Source organism: Doryrhamphus excisus, chromosome 21, assembly GCF_030265055.1.
Source record: "Doryrhamphus excisus isolate RoL2022-K1 chromosome 21, RoL_Dexc_1.0, whole genome shotgun sequence".
NCBI lineage: Eukaryota > Metazoa > Chordata > Actinopteri > Syngnathiformes > Syngnathidae > Doryrhamphus > Doryrhamphus excisus.
Window position 1 is genome coordinate 12,514,694 of NC_080486.1, and position 15,984 is coordinate 12,530,677.

General features: G+C 50.7%; 1 pseudogene; it reads right to left on the reverse strand.

Annotated features, from left to right (window-relative positions):
• Nucleotides 1–342: 342 nt before the first annotated feature.
• Nucleotides 343–15,605, reverse strand: LOC131108695 (nebulin-like; annotated as a pseudogene).
• Between the last annotated feature and the right edge of the window lie 379 nt (nt 15,606–15,984).

The following is a 15,984-nucleotide window of genomic DNA, read 5'->3' on the forward strand; positions in this document are numbered from 1 at the left end:
GGGAAAAAACCTATTGTCAGAGCAGTTACACAAACAGGAGGTGGAGCCGAAATGTGAGCCGTCTTATTGGGACAAAAGACAAAAGACCGCTAAGACAGCTAAAGTTGTGAATGCCAGCACTAGTAGCAAACCTTGCCAGTCACACCTGACGGGCAGTGAAGTTAATGGAACGTGTGGCCGCACTACCGCCACCCAGTGGAGTATGGGGGGAACTGCACCGCACCGTGACTTGAGTGACCTTTTCTGATATTAACGTCCGGATTCTTTCACCACGTATTTTTGATTGATTGATAGTTACCATAACTCGATTGTTTTGATAAACTGATAAACAAAGGCGCCATTTGTGATCATGTTTTATTTCTCTGATGTATCATAGGAAGCATAGCAGTTCATGTATGGTGTGATATGAAGTGAAGTAACATGCAGTTAAACATATCATCTGTGATAAAGAGTACATATTACAAAACATTATAGGCAAATAATAAGTGACATTTAAAACAAACAAATGTGTTACAAAGGACACACGTCAGCTGTCACGCACTCAAAAATGTTGCAGATTCAAGCACAACACATCAACTCATCCTTTCTTCCTGTTTTGAGTCATGATGCTTACACATGATTGACGTACGCAAACTGTGAAATCTAGAAACCGCACACACACACACCCACACACCCACACACACACACAAACACAAACAAAGTAGTCTAGTTGCAACACTCCACGTAGTTGGCCGGCAACATTCCAGATTTTCCGGTCCGCTGCACAGTGCCGTACATCCAGCCCTCATCGATGGGCTGAGCGTTGACGATGACGTCGCCGTCCCTGAAGGAGACCTCGTCGTGGTCCTGTGCCGCGTAGTCGTACAGCGCCCGGTAAACACGCTGCACGTCAGAAAGCCCAGTGAGATCATCCCAACAACATCAGCAACGACGACCGTAGGAGTCTGATGTACTCACCGTGGCGGCCGAGTGCGGCGGCGAGGTGACGGATCTGACGGATGACATGCTGGTTTGGTGCATGTAGCCGTGGTGATGCTGCGGATGCTGATGCTGCTGATGCATGTGCATGCCTTGCTGGTACGCCCCGGGCAGCACGGGAGCTGTGCAACCAACACACAAACACACAAATGAGTGAAGTCAATGAACATGACTTGAACATGCTTGGAGGAGTATGGTGTAGAAGAGCAGGCTCGTCAAAGTGACTTTTCACTTCCTGTTTGTGTCCCGATACTTTTGTCCATGCAAAATCATTCTCAGCCTCAGGCGTGGTGTTAACGTCCAATCACACGCCACGATGTTAATAGCACACGTGTGCGCCCGTGCTCGCCGGGTACCGGGAGTGTCGCTGTTGCTGCTGCGCTCCCAGAGGTCAGAGGTCAGCGAACTGACGGACCGAGTCCCACCGTGACTGGGCGCCGGAGACTGCTGTGACTGACGCTTGCTCAGCTTGCAGTCGGCCCGCTCTGACACCAGGGGGCGAGGAGGAAACGGTGAAAACGCTATACCATTACCACCATCACCTGAATGGTGGCTAAAGGAGGACAAAATAACTTGGGGGGGGACTACCAGACATCCTGCGGAGGCTCCTGGACTGGATGTCATCCTCCAGAGGGTCAAAGTCAAAGATGGAACCTGGGTCTGTTCTCCACACCTTCAGGTCTTTCAACACATGATGGGGTGAAGGTTAGCAGGGTGGTGGTCCAGTCATCAGACCATACGGACCCCCCCCAGTAGAAGATTTATTTTGCTACTTTGGAATGGAATATTAACATGGACACAGCCACACTGGCAAACACAATAAAACCTCATGTCTTGTTTGGCTTCCCCTGTAGATAGCGCCATCAACCACCATGACAAATATATATGAACCCTTGAAAGCAGAGAAAAGGTGGTTTTGCTGACCTACGATGATGCCTCCAGGTCGTCGGTCCAACTCCATCATCTGCTTGTGTGGGCCCCCGTCGGCCATCATGTGATTGGCTCGCTGGTAGCGCTCCATGCCGGGCTCGTCCAGTCCAGGCATTGAACCCCGACCGCGGGCCCGCTCGATGCCCTCGTGGTACTTGGCCTGTTGGGTGGAGAACAGGAGATGTCAACTGATCATCTTAAGTGGAATAAGAAGTGGTGGACACACGTGCACATACACACACACACACGGTGTATTTTGTCAGTGAGCACATAAAGGAACCAATGTTTGAATCAAACTTTATTATCCACACACACGCACGCACACATCCTCCATGTTAAGTGCTGCGGTCCCACACGCTGTGCCACGTTAGTGCCTCCAGCAGCCATGACAACCAAGCCGCTACCATGGAGACCGAGTCCTGTGACCTCCTGACACGCCTGTACTCAGGTGTGTCCAACTCAGTGTAGCTCCGCCCCTTCAGCTCCTGCAGCCCACGCTGGTACTTCACCTGTTCACACACACACACATCATGACATGGGTAACACTATGTGTATGTGTGTGTGTGTGTGTGTGTTTCCACGCCCTCACTGAGCTGATGTTCTCCTGGTTGCGTCGGACTCGCTTCATCTCAGGCGTGTCCATGACGGCGGTCCCACAGCCCACCTGGTCTCTGTACTGGACCTGAACATCAGCTCATGACTGACTGCACTTTTTAAGAATGAGCTATGTGTGTGTGTGTGTGTGTGTGTGTGTGTGTGTGTGTACATCACTGATCTTCTTGGCGTTCTCCCTGGCCAGGACGATCTCTGGCGTCTCAGCGACCGAGGACATCAGACCCCGCATCAGCTTGGAGTCCCAGCAGTAGCGCAGCTAGCGGGCGAGAGTCAGACCGTCACCAAACTGCTTGGCCTACTACTACAACTTTAAAGCGCACGCAGAGGTGACAGTCCGCAGACTCACGGAGCTGATGTGTCTTTGGTTGGCTTTGACCCGGTCCATTTCTGGAGTGTTGGACAGGACGCTGTAACGGCCCCTCAGACGCTCCGCCTCGTCCTTGTACTTCCTCTGGTGCGGTGACATCACACGTGATGACATCATCGCAAAGAGCGCCCGCAACAACTCACCTGACTGTACACGTCTTTGAGGTAGGAGGCGTGCAGGAGCTCCGGAGTGTCTGTGATGGTTCCGTAGGAGTTCTCTCTGAGGTGTTCCGTCTGCTTGTAGGACCTCTGTGACACACACACACACACACACACACACACTCAGCAGCTAGCAAAGCGACATGCCATGCACGTCCGGTTCTGAGAGATACCTGACTTTGGATTTCTGACGCCCTCTTGGCCCTTTGGACCTCCAGGACGTCCCCACTCAGCTCCATCCCTTTACCCATGATCTCCGTGTCCAGATCCTTGCGGTACTCCTTCTGTGAGGAGCAACACAAGAAGAACCAGATGGTTCCACTGCTCACATTTTCAAAGTACCAACCTGGTTCAGAATCTGATTGGCGTTTTTGACCCTCAGCAGCTCAGGTGTTTCCTCCAAGCCCACGCCGGATAAGCCCCGCCCCTTGACATCCTGCTCCAGGTCCTTCCTGTACTCCTTCTACACACACAAACGTTCATCTTTTTATTGTCAGGACTTCAGCTCACTTGGAATGACAAACGTTGTCCACTGCGTGTGAGACCTCATTCAGCACGTCGGCGGCGTGTCGGGCCGTCAGATATTGGGGCGTCTGGTCCACATCGGCCAAGGCTTTCCCCTTGATGTGCTCCTCGTAGTCCCGCCTGTACTCCCTCTGAGGGACACACAAACACCTTCACTTCCTGCTTCTCGACATGAGCAATCACCTCCACGCTCTCTCACCTCGCTTTGCATCTTCTGAGCGTCCTTCAACACTTTGTACGTCTGCGTGTCGGAAAACTCCATCCGCGTGCGGCCTTTGTTCTTCTCGTACTCCTCGCGGTACTTCACCTGAGACCGAAAAAGCCACACCCGTCAGCGGCGGTGAGGCGAAGCAACGCCGCGTGATGACACACCTGACTGTGCAGCACTGCATTCTCCTTGTGGTGGCGCTGTTCAGCCGTGTCCAGAGACATGTGGTGCTGGGCTTTGTTGCGCTCGTACTTCTTCTTGTACTCCACCTGATCACACACACACACACACACACACGCGGGTTTGATGGTGCAAAAGGGGAGTCGGTGTCCATCATGTGTTGTTTTCTTAACACACGTTGCTCTGCAGCTTGCTGGCGTGCAGCACGTGTTCCAGCTGCAGGAGGTTGGGCAGGTCTGAGGAATCTTCTGGCTTCTGGTTGCTCTTATACTTCACCTGGATAAAAGACAGAGAGCATGAGAGAAGGTCCCCGCCAACAATCCTCTCCTCTGTTTTCACTTCATTTTGAGGCCAACAAAGTGAATCCAAGCTGCATGCTAGTGCTGCCAACGAGCCGCTTACGTAACGTTTGGAACTATTTGCTCCGAGTGTGAGCGTGTGGGTGGAGGATGGACCAAATGCGTGCATGTGCGCTAAAACCTCTTCAACTTTTCCAGCTTTCATCCAACAAGCCTCCTCGATTTGCTTGAGAAAGGTTGCCATGGTTACCGCCTCACTAAACAGGCTGCGCGGTAGGGAGAGTGGATGACACACACACACACACGTACATGGAGTTCTGGGTATGTGCCTGCAGTCAGGGAGCTCTTATTTTGAAAATCCTGCTGAGTGACTTCCTCACCTGACTGGCGAGCGCAGCCGCCGCTTGCGTGTGTTTAAAGGACACACACTCCAGCGGATTGTAGCGAGGTCGAGCGTGCGGCTCCGAGGCTTGCTTGTACTTCACCTGCAGGGAGGGATGGGCGTGTTCAGTGTTGGGCCACACCCAGTGCATTGTGGGTAGCCCGCGTGTGTGTTTTACCTGGCTGGCCAGTTTGGACGCTTCTTTGGCGTGACGAATGTCCGTTCGGGCCAGAAGAGAGGCGTCGCTCAAGACCAGCTGCTTGCTGTTACTCTTGTAGGCCACCTGTGGGCGCCGCACGTACAAATAATTCAACCAGCATGCATAATAGATCAAAATGAGATGTAGTCCCATTAAGAAGGATGTTTCCACTTTCTATAATTCATCAAACGGTTGTCATGGAGATGAGGCTGCAAAGTGCTTGTGGTGCTGCCACACATACACAACACACACACACACACACACACAGAGACTCACATCGCTGGCCAGTTTGGCGGCGTTGGTCGCGCTGACGATGTCAGCTCTGTCAGGTGCCGTGTTGTAGCGGTGAAGCTCCTCCTTGTCCTTCCTGTAGCTGACCTGCGATCAGCGGAGACATCGTGTGACGTCACGTGCGGCGGGCACGACGTTAACGTGACATGACGTTTCTGGCTGCGGTTGCATTTACGTCGCTCTGGTTCTTGTTGACCTCCATGGCGTGCTCCACCTCGGGCAGCGTCTCCATGTTGGCGTAGCCGGACTTCCCCTTCTCCCGGTTGAACTGCTCCTTGTAGAACTTCTACGCAGCAGACAAGAGCACCAATAAAACTAACTGAAGTTCAAAAGACAAAAAGGTGAAGGTGGGGTTTTTTGTCTGGTTCCACGCTCCAGTTAGCGTTCAATTGCCGGGTCAACACACATGAAAGCAGTTCAATGTGCCGCCACCTTCAGGCCAACAATGGCAAATAGCGTTTTAGCATATGTCTTAGATGTATGATGAGATGAGGATGTGAAGTGGCGAAGCGAAGATGTTGCCTATTTCCCCCCCGCAGCTAGCCAGAGCTAGCTTTTGTGCGTGTGGAGTGCAGTAGGTCAGCGTCTGCGTCCTCAGGCAACATCTGTTGTCTGTGCTCACACTTCAGCGAGCGAGACAACGCCATCAGGCGCGGTTCAGCTTACGTCGCTCTGCGTCCTGCTCAGCTCCTTGGCAAAGACGGTCTCGATGGTTTGGGGCATGTGAGCGTACAAGCTGCTGGCGGCTTCCTTCTTTCCTTCCTCCTTGTACAGCTTCTGCAAACAAAACGCCAGCCTCCGTATGACGATGTTCACATGTGATTGATCCAGACGAGGAACACGTACCTCGCTCAGTCGCTGACTTTGCTCCTTGGCATGCTGAATGTCTTTGGTGAGCGGCAGCAGCGAGTACAGACTCTTGACCATCTCCTTCTTACTGGCCTCTTTGTACTTAGTCTGGAAAAACACCACAATAAGAGCACCCAACCCAAAGAACCGAAACATGACTCACCTGGCTGTGAGTGTCTGCCATGTCCTTCACAAAGCGAGTGTCCAGAGTCTCGGGCAGCTGAGAGAACAACGTGTTGGACATATCCTCCTTGTCCTTCTTGTACTTTGTCTGGACGCACAGGAACACGCTAAAGCATTCCCGAGGTGGACTTTTGGGAGCCGGATGAGGCTGGCGCTCACCTCGCTCTGAAGTTCTGACAAACGCTTGGCGAACTCAGTCTGGTTGGTCTCGGCCATCTGGTGAAACACGCTGCTGCTGCTCTCCTCCCGACCTTTGGCCTTGTACTTATTCTATGGAAAAAATAATGTTACAAGATGTCACACTATCATTGGAGTAAAGTTGAAATAGTTAAGCGAATAAAAAGGCGGAAATGGACAAAAGTCAAAATAAAGCCAAAATATTACAAGAAAAATGAGAAAGATGTTATTTTTTTTTAAAGTCATAAACTAAATAAAGTAATTATTTGTAATATTTATTTATTACAAATAATATTATTATAATTATTTATTATATTATTATTATTATTAATATTATATTAATATTACAATTATTAAAATTATTATAATTATATATTATGTGAAAATTAAGTTCGGCAATAAGTTATAATATTCCAGGAATAAAGTTATATCATTACTAATTTTTATTATATATATTATATTTCTATATTTATTATATTGTATTGTATTATATGTATTTTTTAATGAAGCTTATTTAAGAAAAAAATAACAGCAAAAAGATGCTAGGACAAAGCTAAGATGCCGTTTTTTCTGGAAAAATATTGAACTTCTTGGCATATTGCTTTAAAAAATATCACATGGCAAAGTTGCATCCTTTCATTTTTCACTCCGTGGTCCTCAGTGGAAAGTGTGGCCCCCCCTTCCCCCCTTCCCATAACCCCCCCAGCCACACAGCCATAACCTCCATGGCTGTATGATCGTCACCTCGCTCTGCAGCTCCATGACGGCTTTAGCAAACTTGATCTCCTGGGTGTCAGCCAGCTGGGAGTACAGGCTGCAGCTCTGTGACCTCTGACCTTCCGCCTTGTAGTTGACCTGGAGAGGGGGCGCAGGTGGGCCGTCAGCGTAATAAGACGTTTGGTGACGATGACGGACAATGTGTGCACCTGACTCTGCCGCTGCGTGGCCTCTTTAGCGTGCAACGTCTGCATGGTCTCAGGCAGGCGGTGGTAGAGGCTGACGGCCGCCTCTCTCCTGCTGGCCTCCTTGTATTTAGTCTGCGGTGAGAATGACCAGTCAGCGTGTTGCTAACATAGCATAGCGTATAGCGCCACAAGCTGGACGCTCACCTCGCTCTGAAGCTCAGAAAGCGTTCTAGCGAGCTGCGTCTCCGTGGTGTCCACCAGCTGACTGTAGGCGCTGCAGCCGAGGCTCCTGATGCCCTCCTCTTTGTACTTGCTCTGCAAAGACCCGCCATTTGAAAACCCGATGCAGGCAGGCAACCTGGCGTGCGCACACGCTCACCTCGCTCTGCAGCTCCGACATCTTGGCGGCGAGCTGCGTCTCGGCCGTCTGCGGCAGCTGAGCGTACAGACTGGACGCCAACGCATCCTTCCCGCTCTGCTTGTACTTGTTCTGCGAGAATGAGGTCAACATAGCCGTGCTGCCATGACGCATTACAGCATACTTCAATAATAGTTGCAGATCAAGCTGCTGCCCTAATTGACTTTATGAGGATGCTAATCACCGTTAGCTCAGTGGTCCCCAACCTTGTTGACGTAGTTTGTCTCTCCACTAACACTTTATTTTACCTTGGGGTAAAATAATAAATGATGTGTCTTCTGACAGGTCTGACCGGACCGGCACTGGGTTGCCGCCTGGTGGTTGGGGACCCCTGAGCTAGCCGTGTATTTTCATGAACATGTGAAAAGAGACAGTAAAGCGAGTGCAGTACTTGACTCTGCAGCTCAGACTGTTCTTTGGCATGAAGCGTCTCGGCGGTCTCGGGCAGCTGATGGTACAAAGCGCTGCTGGCCTCCTTCTTTCCCGCTTCTTTGTACTTGACCTGCACAGCACACGGGAGCTTTAGTGATACCACGGCCGTGGACGTTGAGGTTCCGGTAGTAGCAACACCGTATGCAGTGCTCTTAGTAAGTAATGTATAATGTATATGTATGTATAGTAATGCCTTATCGCGGTTAATTTAATCCAATCTTTTGTAGTTAGAGCATAGAAAACATGTTTACAATATTGTTTTTAGATGCATCTTCTTGTTTTTAGATACTTGGCAAAAAATGTACATGTACATGTACATGTATCAGCAGCAAGTGAGCATGCCAAGACGAGGACTCCAGCAGCTCTGATAAAGCGACCAGAATAGACCAGGGTCCCTGGTTTATCTGGCATGATGTGCTCACATACACTCACACACCCACACAGTCAACAGTGTGTCCAAAAACTATTTCCAATTTTTTTCTGACCTGGCTGTGAGTGTCAGCCATGTCCTTCACAAAGAGCGTGTCCAGCGTCTCAGGCAGCAGAGAGAACAACGTGTTGGGCAGGTCTTCTCTGTCCTTCTGGTACTTTGTCTGAAAGGTACAAAGGTTAACCGTCTGGTATTCTTAGTATGATGGTGCGTTCACGGTCCTCACCTGGCTGTGTAAGTCTGACATCTGTTTGGCAAACTGAGTCTCAGGCGTCTCAGGAAGATGCGAGTACAAGTTTGTCGTCATCTGCTTCTTGCCGTCTTCTCTGTACTTCACCTGCAGAGAACATTCGGGCACATTCACTTTCACTTTCCAGCGTGGAACACACGCGTGAAGCTCCTCACCTGACTGTACAGGTCAGTCAGCTCTTTGGCCGCCTGCGTCTGGCTGGTTTGAGGCAGCTGGTGATAGAGCGGCCTGCTGGCGTCCTCCTTGTGCTTGTAGCTGACCTTAACAAAGATGGCAGCTTGAGAACCGTGACCCGGACTTGCTTCTCGCAGACTCCGTACCGACCTGACTCTGCAGCTGTGAGACTTCTTTGGCGTGCCGGGTCTCCAGCGTGTCCGGCAGCTTGGAGTAAAGACAGCTGCTGGCTTGTCTCCTGCCCGCCTCCTTGTACTTGTTCTGGAAAGGCATCACACGGCTTCTGTTGGGTCCGCCTGAGCTGGCTGATTTTGGGGATACGCCGATGTTGTTGAGTACCTGGCTTTGGATCTCGGACACGCTTTTGGCAAACTGGATGTCGTTGGTGTCTGGGAGCTGCGAGTAGATGCTGACGGTCTGCGCCCTCTTCCCGCTCTCTTTGTATTTGTTCTGAACCAGTAACACAAACAAGCTGGTCCGGTCAAAGTTGCTGAAGACCACAAGTGGACTTTTCGGGTACCTGGCTCTGGATCAGTGCCACCTCGCGGGCCAGCTGTGACTCTGAGGTCTCAGGAAGCAGAGAGTAGAGAGACGACGTCATCTGCTTCTTCCCCTCCGCTTTGTACTGGTTCTGTGGCGGGACGAGACCAGATTGGATCAGCGGCCAATCAGCGTTCCTCTCCGATGAGACTAAAAGACAGAACCGGACTCACTTCACTTTGCAGTGTTCTCACTTCTTTGGCGTGTTTGGTCTCCATGGTTTCAGGCAGTTTGGCGTACAAAGACGCCGTCGCCTGCTGCTTGGCTTCTTGCATGTACTTGGTCTGAAACACACACACACACACACACACAGAGGATGTCCTCTTATCAGCCTGGCTTCCTATTGGCTGATATATTAACCCCGGAGTGACATCAGCAGCAACACTTCACTTGTCCTGTCCAGGCTGCATTGAAATAACTACCTGGCTGTGCGTCTCGGCCATTTCCTTGGCGAACTGGGTGTCCAACGTTTGCGGAAGTAGCGAGTACAAGGAGTTGGACAGCTCGTCTCGGTCCCTCTTGTAGTTTGCCTGGCAGTGTTTCAATGAAAGGTTTCAATAAAAGAGGAAAAAGCAGCTACGAGGAACGAAAAAGAGTCGTGGCCTGACCTCACTTTGGATCTCTGACGCATGCTTGGCGAGCTGCGTCTGTGGCGTCTCCGGGAGGAGGTGATAGAGAGATGAGGCGGCGTCTTTCCTGCCCTCCTGGTATTTCACCTGCATCAAATAAACAGTAAAGTGTCACATAATATTATAAAAAATAAGCAGTAAAGTGTCACATAATATTATACAAATAAGTCATATTTACGATAAAAATATCTGTATTTCTTTAACAATCTTGGAGGTTCTAGCTTACAGCTAATAAATCCTAAATTGTAAATGATTGGTCTCTGATGGTCTGAGCTATCTCCATGGCTCTGGTTTAGCCATGTTCCAGTATGCAGGCCTGTCTAGTAGTCACCTGACTCTGAAGCGCCGTCACCTCCTTGGCCCGCTGCGTGTGGAGCATCCGAGGGAGGCTGCTGAACAGCGAGGATGTCATCTCCTTCTGGGCGTCCTCCTTGTACTTCACCTGCAGGGCCGCTGATGGTCAAAGTGTGCACACATACCCAAAAGTGCAAACCAGCTCACCTCACTCTGCAGCTCGGTGACGCTCTTGGCCAGCTGCGTCTCGGCCGTCTGTGCTAACTGGGAGTACAAACTCTGAGAGAGGCTCTTCTTCCCGTCCTCCTTGTACTTGTTCTGAAGGACACAAGATGTCTTGAACTACGACAAGCAATGGAAAAGATCCAGTGTGGTGTGTCCTTTGAAGGCACCTCGCTCTGCATGTGTGTCATCTCCCTGCTGAAGCTGGTCTGGCAGGTGTCAGGCAACGTGGCGTAAAGCGAGGCGGACATCTCCTTCCTTCCCCTCTCCTTGTACTTGACCTAGAAAACAACCACAACATCAACATGATGTCCTCAACACGAGCAAGGACATATGCACGCTACCTCGCTGAGCATCTCGGCGGCATCTTTGGCATGCTGCATCTCCATGGTGACAGGGAGGGCGGAGTACAGAGAACTGTGGAGCTCCTTCTCACCTGCACATTTGTACCTGCTCTGAAGCAAGGAGCAGACATGTTCAAAATGGTGGCCTCAATGCTTTATCCACATAGGCCTCCCAGTCGTTGGTGTTGGCACCTCGCTCTGCAGCTCTGACATCTGCTTGGCCTGCTGAGTCTCAAGGGTTTCTGGGAGATGATGGTACAAACTGCTCTGCATCTTCTGCTTCAGACCTTCTTTGTACTTCACCTGCAGCAGACCCCAGGTGAGACCACCACGCCTGACTTTGGTTGCTACGGAGACTACAATTATGAAGTAACTTCCTTCATAGTATGTGACGTGTGGTCACAGGGAGGAGCCTACCTCACTCTGCAGGTTGGACACCTCTTTAGCGTGTTGCGTGTCGATGGTTTGGGGCAGCAGTGAGTACAAGTTGACATTCATCTCCTTCTTGCCGTCCTCCTGGTACTTCACCTGCAGAACAAACCCACTACAAGTTACAACATCACCAAGAGAACCTCAGGCGAGGAAGAAATGGATGCCGGTCACCTGACTTAGAAGCTCAGAGACGTCTCTCGCGTGGGCCGTGTCCAGGGTTTCAGGCAGCAGGTGGAACAAGGTGGACTTGAGATCTTTCTTCTGCGTGTACTTCAGCTGAGAGGTTTAGAACAAGATGGCAGATCGGATGTGGACTCGTGTTGTGGATTTACTTTACCTCACTCTGCAGGTCGGCCGCCTCTTTGGCGTGCTGGGTCTCCAGAGTGGCGGGCAGGGTGGAGTAGAGAGACCTGGACTCGTCTTTCTGTCCCTTCTTGTAGTTCACCTAGAAGGATATGAACATCGGTACCAGTCAAAGGTTTGGATACACTTTCATATTCAGTGGAATGACAAAGCGTCTCCAAACTTTTGATCGGGCTGGACTTGTGTCACCTGACTCTGCAGCTCGGAAACGCTCTTAGCAAAGCGCGTCTCCGCCGTGTCCGCCAGTTGGGAGTAGAGGCTCTGAGCCAGCTGCTTCCTGCCGCTCTCTTTGTACTTCCTCTGTGGAGGAGAACAATTTTATCAGAACACTTCACAGCGGGGAGTCCGAATCCTGTTGGGTGCATCATCACATCGCTCAGGAAGTCCTTCATCTCCTTGGCCAGGCTGATTTCAGGCGTGTCGCTGAGAGTGGAGAACAGGCTGTGTGACATCTCCTTCTTGCTGTTCTCTTTGTCCTTCGTCTGATCCACACACACACACACACACACATTTAGACATGTCATGGCGGGTCGAGGCAATGTGCAGCTGATGCACCTGACTAAGCAGTAGCGCGGCGTCTTTGGCGTGCTGCGTGTCCATCGTGTCAGGCAGCGAGGAGTAGAGACTCTTATTGATCTCCTTCTTCCCTCCTTCTTTATACTTGACCTACCAACAAGTGTAGCGTTCCTGCACTGAACATTTGGGTTTCAGGGTTCTGGAGGCGGTACCTCGCTCTGCAGCTGGGAGAGTTCCTTGGCGAGTCGGGTCTCGGCTGTCTCCGGGAGATGATGGTATAAGGCGTTCTTCTGCTCAACTCCTTCTTTATACTTCACCTGCAGACCAACCACACACGTGGCAGTCAAGCGCACGTCATGATCTCACAGTCCCACGTTAGCGATGTACCTCACTCTGCAGCGCCGACTGCTCTTTAGCGTGTTGCGTGTCGATGGTTTCGGGCATCAGCGAGTACAAGTTCACGCTCATCTCCTTCTTGCCGTCCTCTTTGTACTTGACCTGCGGGAAGAGTGAATCATTGTAGGTGGTAACTGTGAGATGAGAAGCGGTTGTCACCTCGCTGGCGAGCTCGCAGGCATCCTTGGCGTGCGCCGTCTCCAGAGTCTGCGGCAGAAGCGAGTACAAGGCGGTGCACTTTTGCCCCGCCTCCTTGTAGCGTCGCTGAAGATGAAAAAGACGACAAAGGTGTGAGTTTAAATGTGGTACGTTTGCCGTGGCGAAATCCTCACCTCGCTCTGCAGCTCGCCGACACTTTTAGCAAACTGCGTCTCCATGGTGAGCGGAAGCTGAGAGTAGAAGGACTGGCAGAGGTTTCTCCTGCCTTCCTCGTGGTATCTGTTCTGATGGACCACAGAGACTTTGTGTCATGTGACGATGTGACGGCAAACCTTGACCAGACTTTGTGGTACCTGGCTCTGCAGCTCCGTCATCTCTCTGGCAAACTGGATCTCATTGGTGTCAGGAAGCTGAGAGTACAGAGACGAAGGAGCCCCCTTGACCAGCACCTTGGGACGATAATTCACCTGAGACAGGACACAAGGGAAGATCCATCCAGATCAGCGCCGTTCAACTCAATCCAGGACATTGTAGTTGAACAGTTCTGGTCTAAATGGAGGACGGAAGTGAAATACATCACTCTGTAGCTGGGACATCTCCAGCGCGTGTTGGATCTCAGGGGTGTCGGCCAGTTGGGAGTAGAGGGAGATGGAGGCCTTCCTCTTCCCATCTTCCTTGTATTTCTTCTGCAAGAACACGTGTGATAACATCTCAAGATCGTAATAAACGTAACGTAATAAGGAGACACCTCAAGTACCTCGCTCTGAAACTCATGGACGCTCTTGGCCAGATGCATCTCGCACGTTTCAGGAAGCTGAGAGTACAAAGTGCTGCTCATCTCCTTCTTCACCTCCTCCTTGTACTTGTTCTGAGGACCACACAAGTTCCACCATCACACGTTTGCTCACATCCATCCAGTGGTCACCATCATCCATCCATCCATCTGTCCAGCAGTCAGACCTCGCTCAGTATCTCAGTGAGTTCTTTGACAAATTGGGTCTGAGTGGTCTCTGGCAGCAGTGAGTAGAGCGAGGAGGACATCTTCATGTTTTCTTTGTATTTAACCTGAGAAGACACCAATAACACGTGGCACAGCTAGCAAACATATGGTGCAGCTTCTGGTTCCGGTTGGACTACCTCACTCTGGAGCTGGGAAACCTCTTTGGCACGTTGGATGTCTGGCGTTTCTGGAAGGAGCGAGTAGAGAGACAGCGATGCCTCTTTCTTCCCCTCCTCTTTGTATTTGGACTGAAACACAAGCAGGGAGCGTGAGGACCACCAAGACCTGATCTCACTTGGTTGAAGGGCTCAGACCTCAGACAGGACGGCGCTCATGTTCCTGGCATGGATGAATTCTGCTTCAGGAACAAACAGACTCTGACCTTTCATCTTCTCAAAGTCTTCTTTGTACTTCACCTGCAAGGAGTTTAGAAACATCATCATCATCATCATCATATTCAGGTTTAACGCATCTGCCTTCTTGAGTGATTCTGCCTGCTGAGTAACAGTTAACATCTCCATGGCAACGCTGGATGGGAGCATTAGCATCCAAGTTGAGAACTTTGGGATTGATGCGAGCGCGCTTGATGCGACCTGGCGGCTCCCGGGTGCGGTAAATTTAGAAGCAGCTCGCCTCCCGGTGGCAGGGTGACTCACGGTGGAGTCTGAGCGCCGCGCCGGAGGACGCAGGCATCTGAAGCGAGCGCCGGAATGAGCAGAGAGGATTTTCACAAAGCGGCTCGACTGGTTTTTGTTGATGAGTCACCATCAACATGTCAGCCTCCCACATCCTGAATGAACGCGCCATCGTTTCACACCGCGATGCATCTCCTTTTCTTTGCCTCTTTTAGTGGACTCAATGGCTCACTGGGGACCCTTTGAGGGCTGGTTACCAACGGCAACACTGGGTTTACAAGCCTCCTTTTGGAAGCGTTTGTGTTCTGGACTTTTCACGGTAGTACACAACTGCACCTGCATATGTTTGTTAGCACTTATTAACCAAAATATTCATGGATAACTTGTTTTAGAATCATAAGTCAAGGGAAAATGGTGTATTTTTAAAAAGCATTTGGGAACAAAATTCTGCTTGTATGGAGGGGGATGAACGAGCTGACGCCTCGGTGCAGAAGCATAATCCAGGCTTCACTCTCTCCATCCCCCAGGGCACTTTGCCGCCTGAGTCTTTGCGTAAAATGACCGTGTTTGATGCAGCTTGTTAAGTGAAACACAAACAAAACAACAATTACGTTGTATTTTTTTTTAGTTTTTAGTTTAGTTCCTACCTCGCTGGCCAGGAGGCTGCATCTCCTGTTGAAGGCTGGATCAGGAAGCAAAGGTGGTCTAGCATCTGAAGTCTAACACACACACAAGCATACACAATATGGCAAGAGCTGGACAAATTCTGGACAAACTATACTCAGTTCTCATACCTGCGGGCCTCCAGGTACTTTTTGACCGGCTTCCTCCTCGCCATCTTCCTCCTTCACTTCATTGTCGTCCTCCGTGTTTTCATCGGGGTCAACAGCGTCACACGTTGTCTCTTGGTGAGAGCTGAAGGTCATGACGGTCTCTTGGTAGGTCACTTTTGTCTCCACCTTGGCAGAGGGAAGTTCTTCCATCTTTAAGTCCACCTCAGGAGCAGACGAGGCCTCCTCTCCTTCCATGTTGGCAATCTCTGACATTTGGGACACTTGATGAGAGTCAAGAAGACCATGTGGCCTTGCTAGTTCAGACCATCCTCAAAGATGCACTCACCGGGATCAGTCGGGAACCTTTTTGACTCCTCAGGTCAGTCTTTTGAGCTTTTTAAACAACACGCTCCGAATTGGATGAGGGTTCCTCCTGCAGCATCCAGTCTAAGTCTCAGCCCCGGTCAGGTCCAGACTCGTGATGGCCTGACATTCATCGAGTACGTCTTATCACGTATGATGGCCGCATTTAGCCCTCCACTCAGGAGCTTATCAGCAGTCTGACCTTCATCACGGCGTGTTTTTGAAGGTGATCGGTGTCGTAGGCTGGAAAGAATGGACCTCTGGACACTGACTCACACTTGCACACGCAAACGCCACCGACACCGCCGTACAGATCTTCACCTGATCTTCACCTCAGTTAACAAACACAGAGGGGACAGAACGAGAGT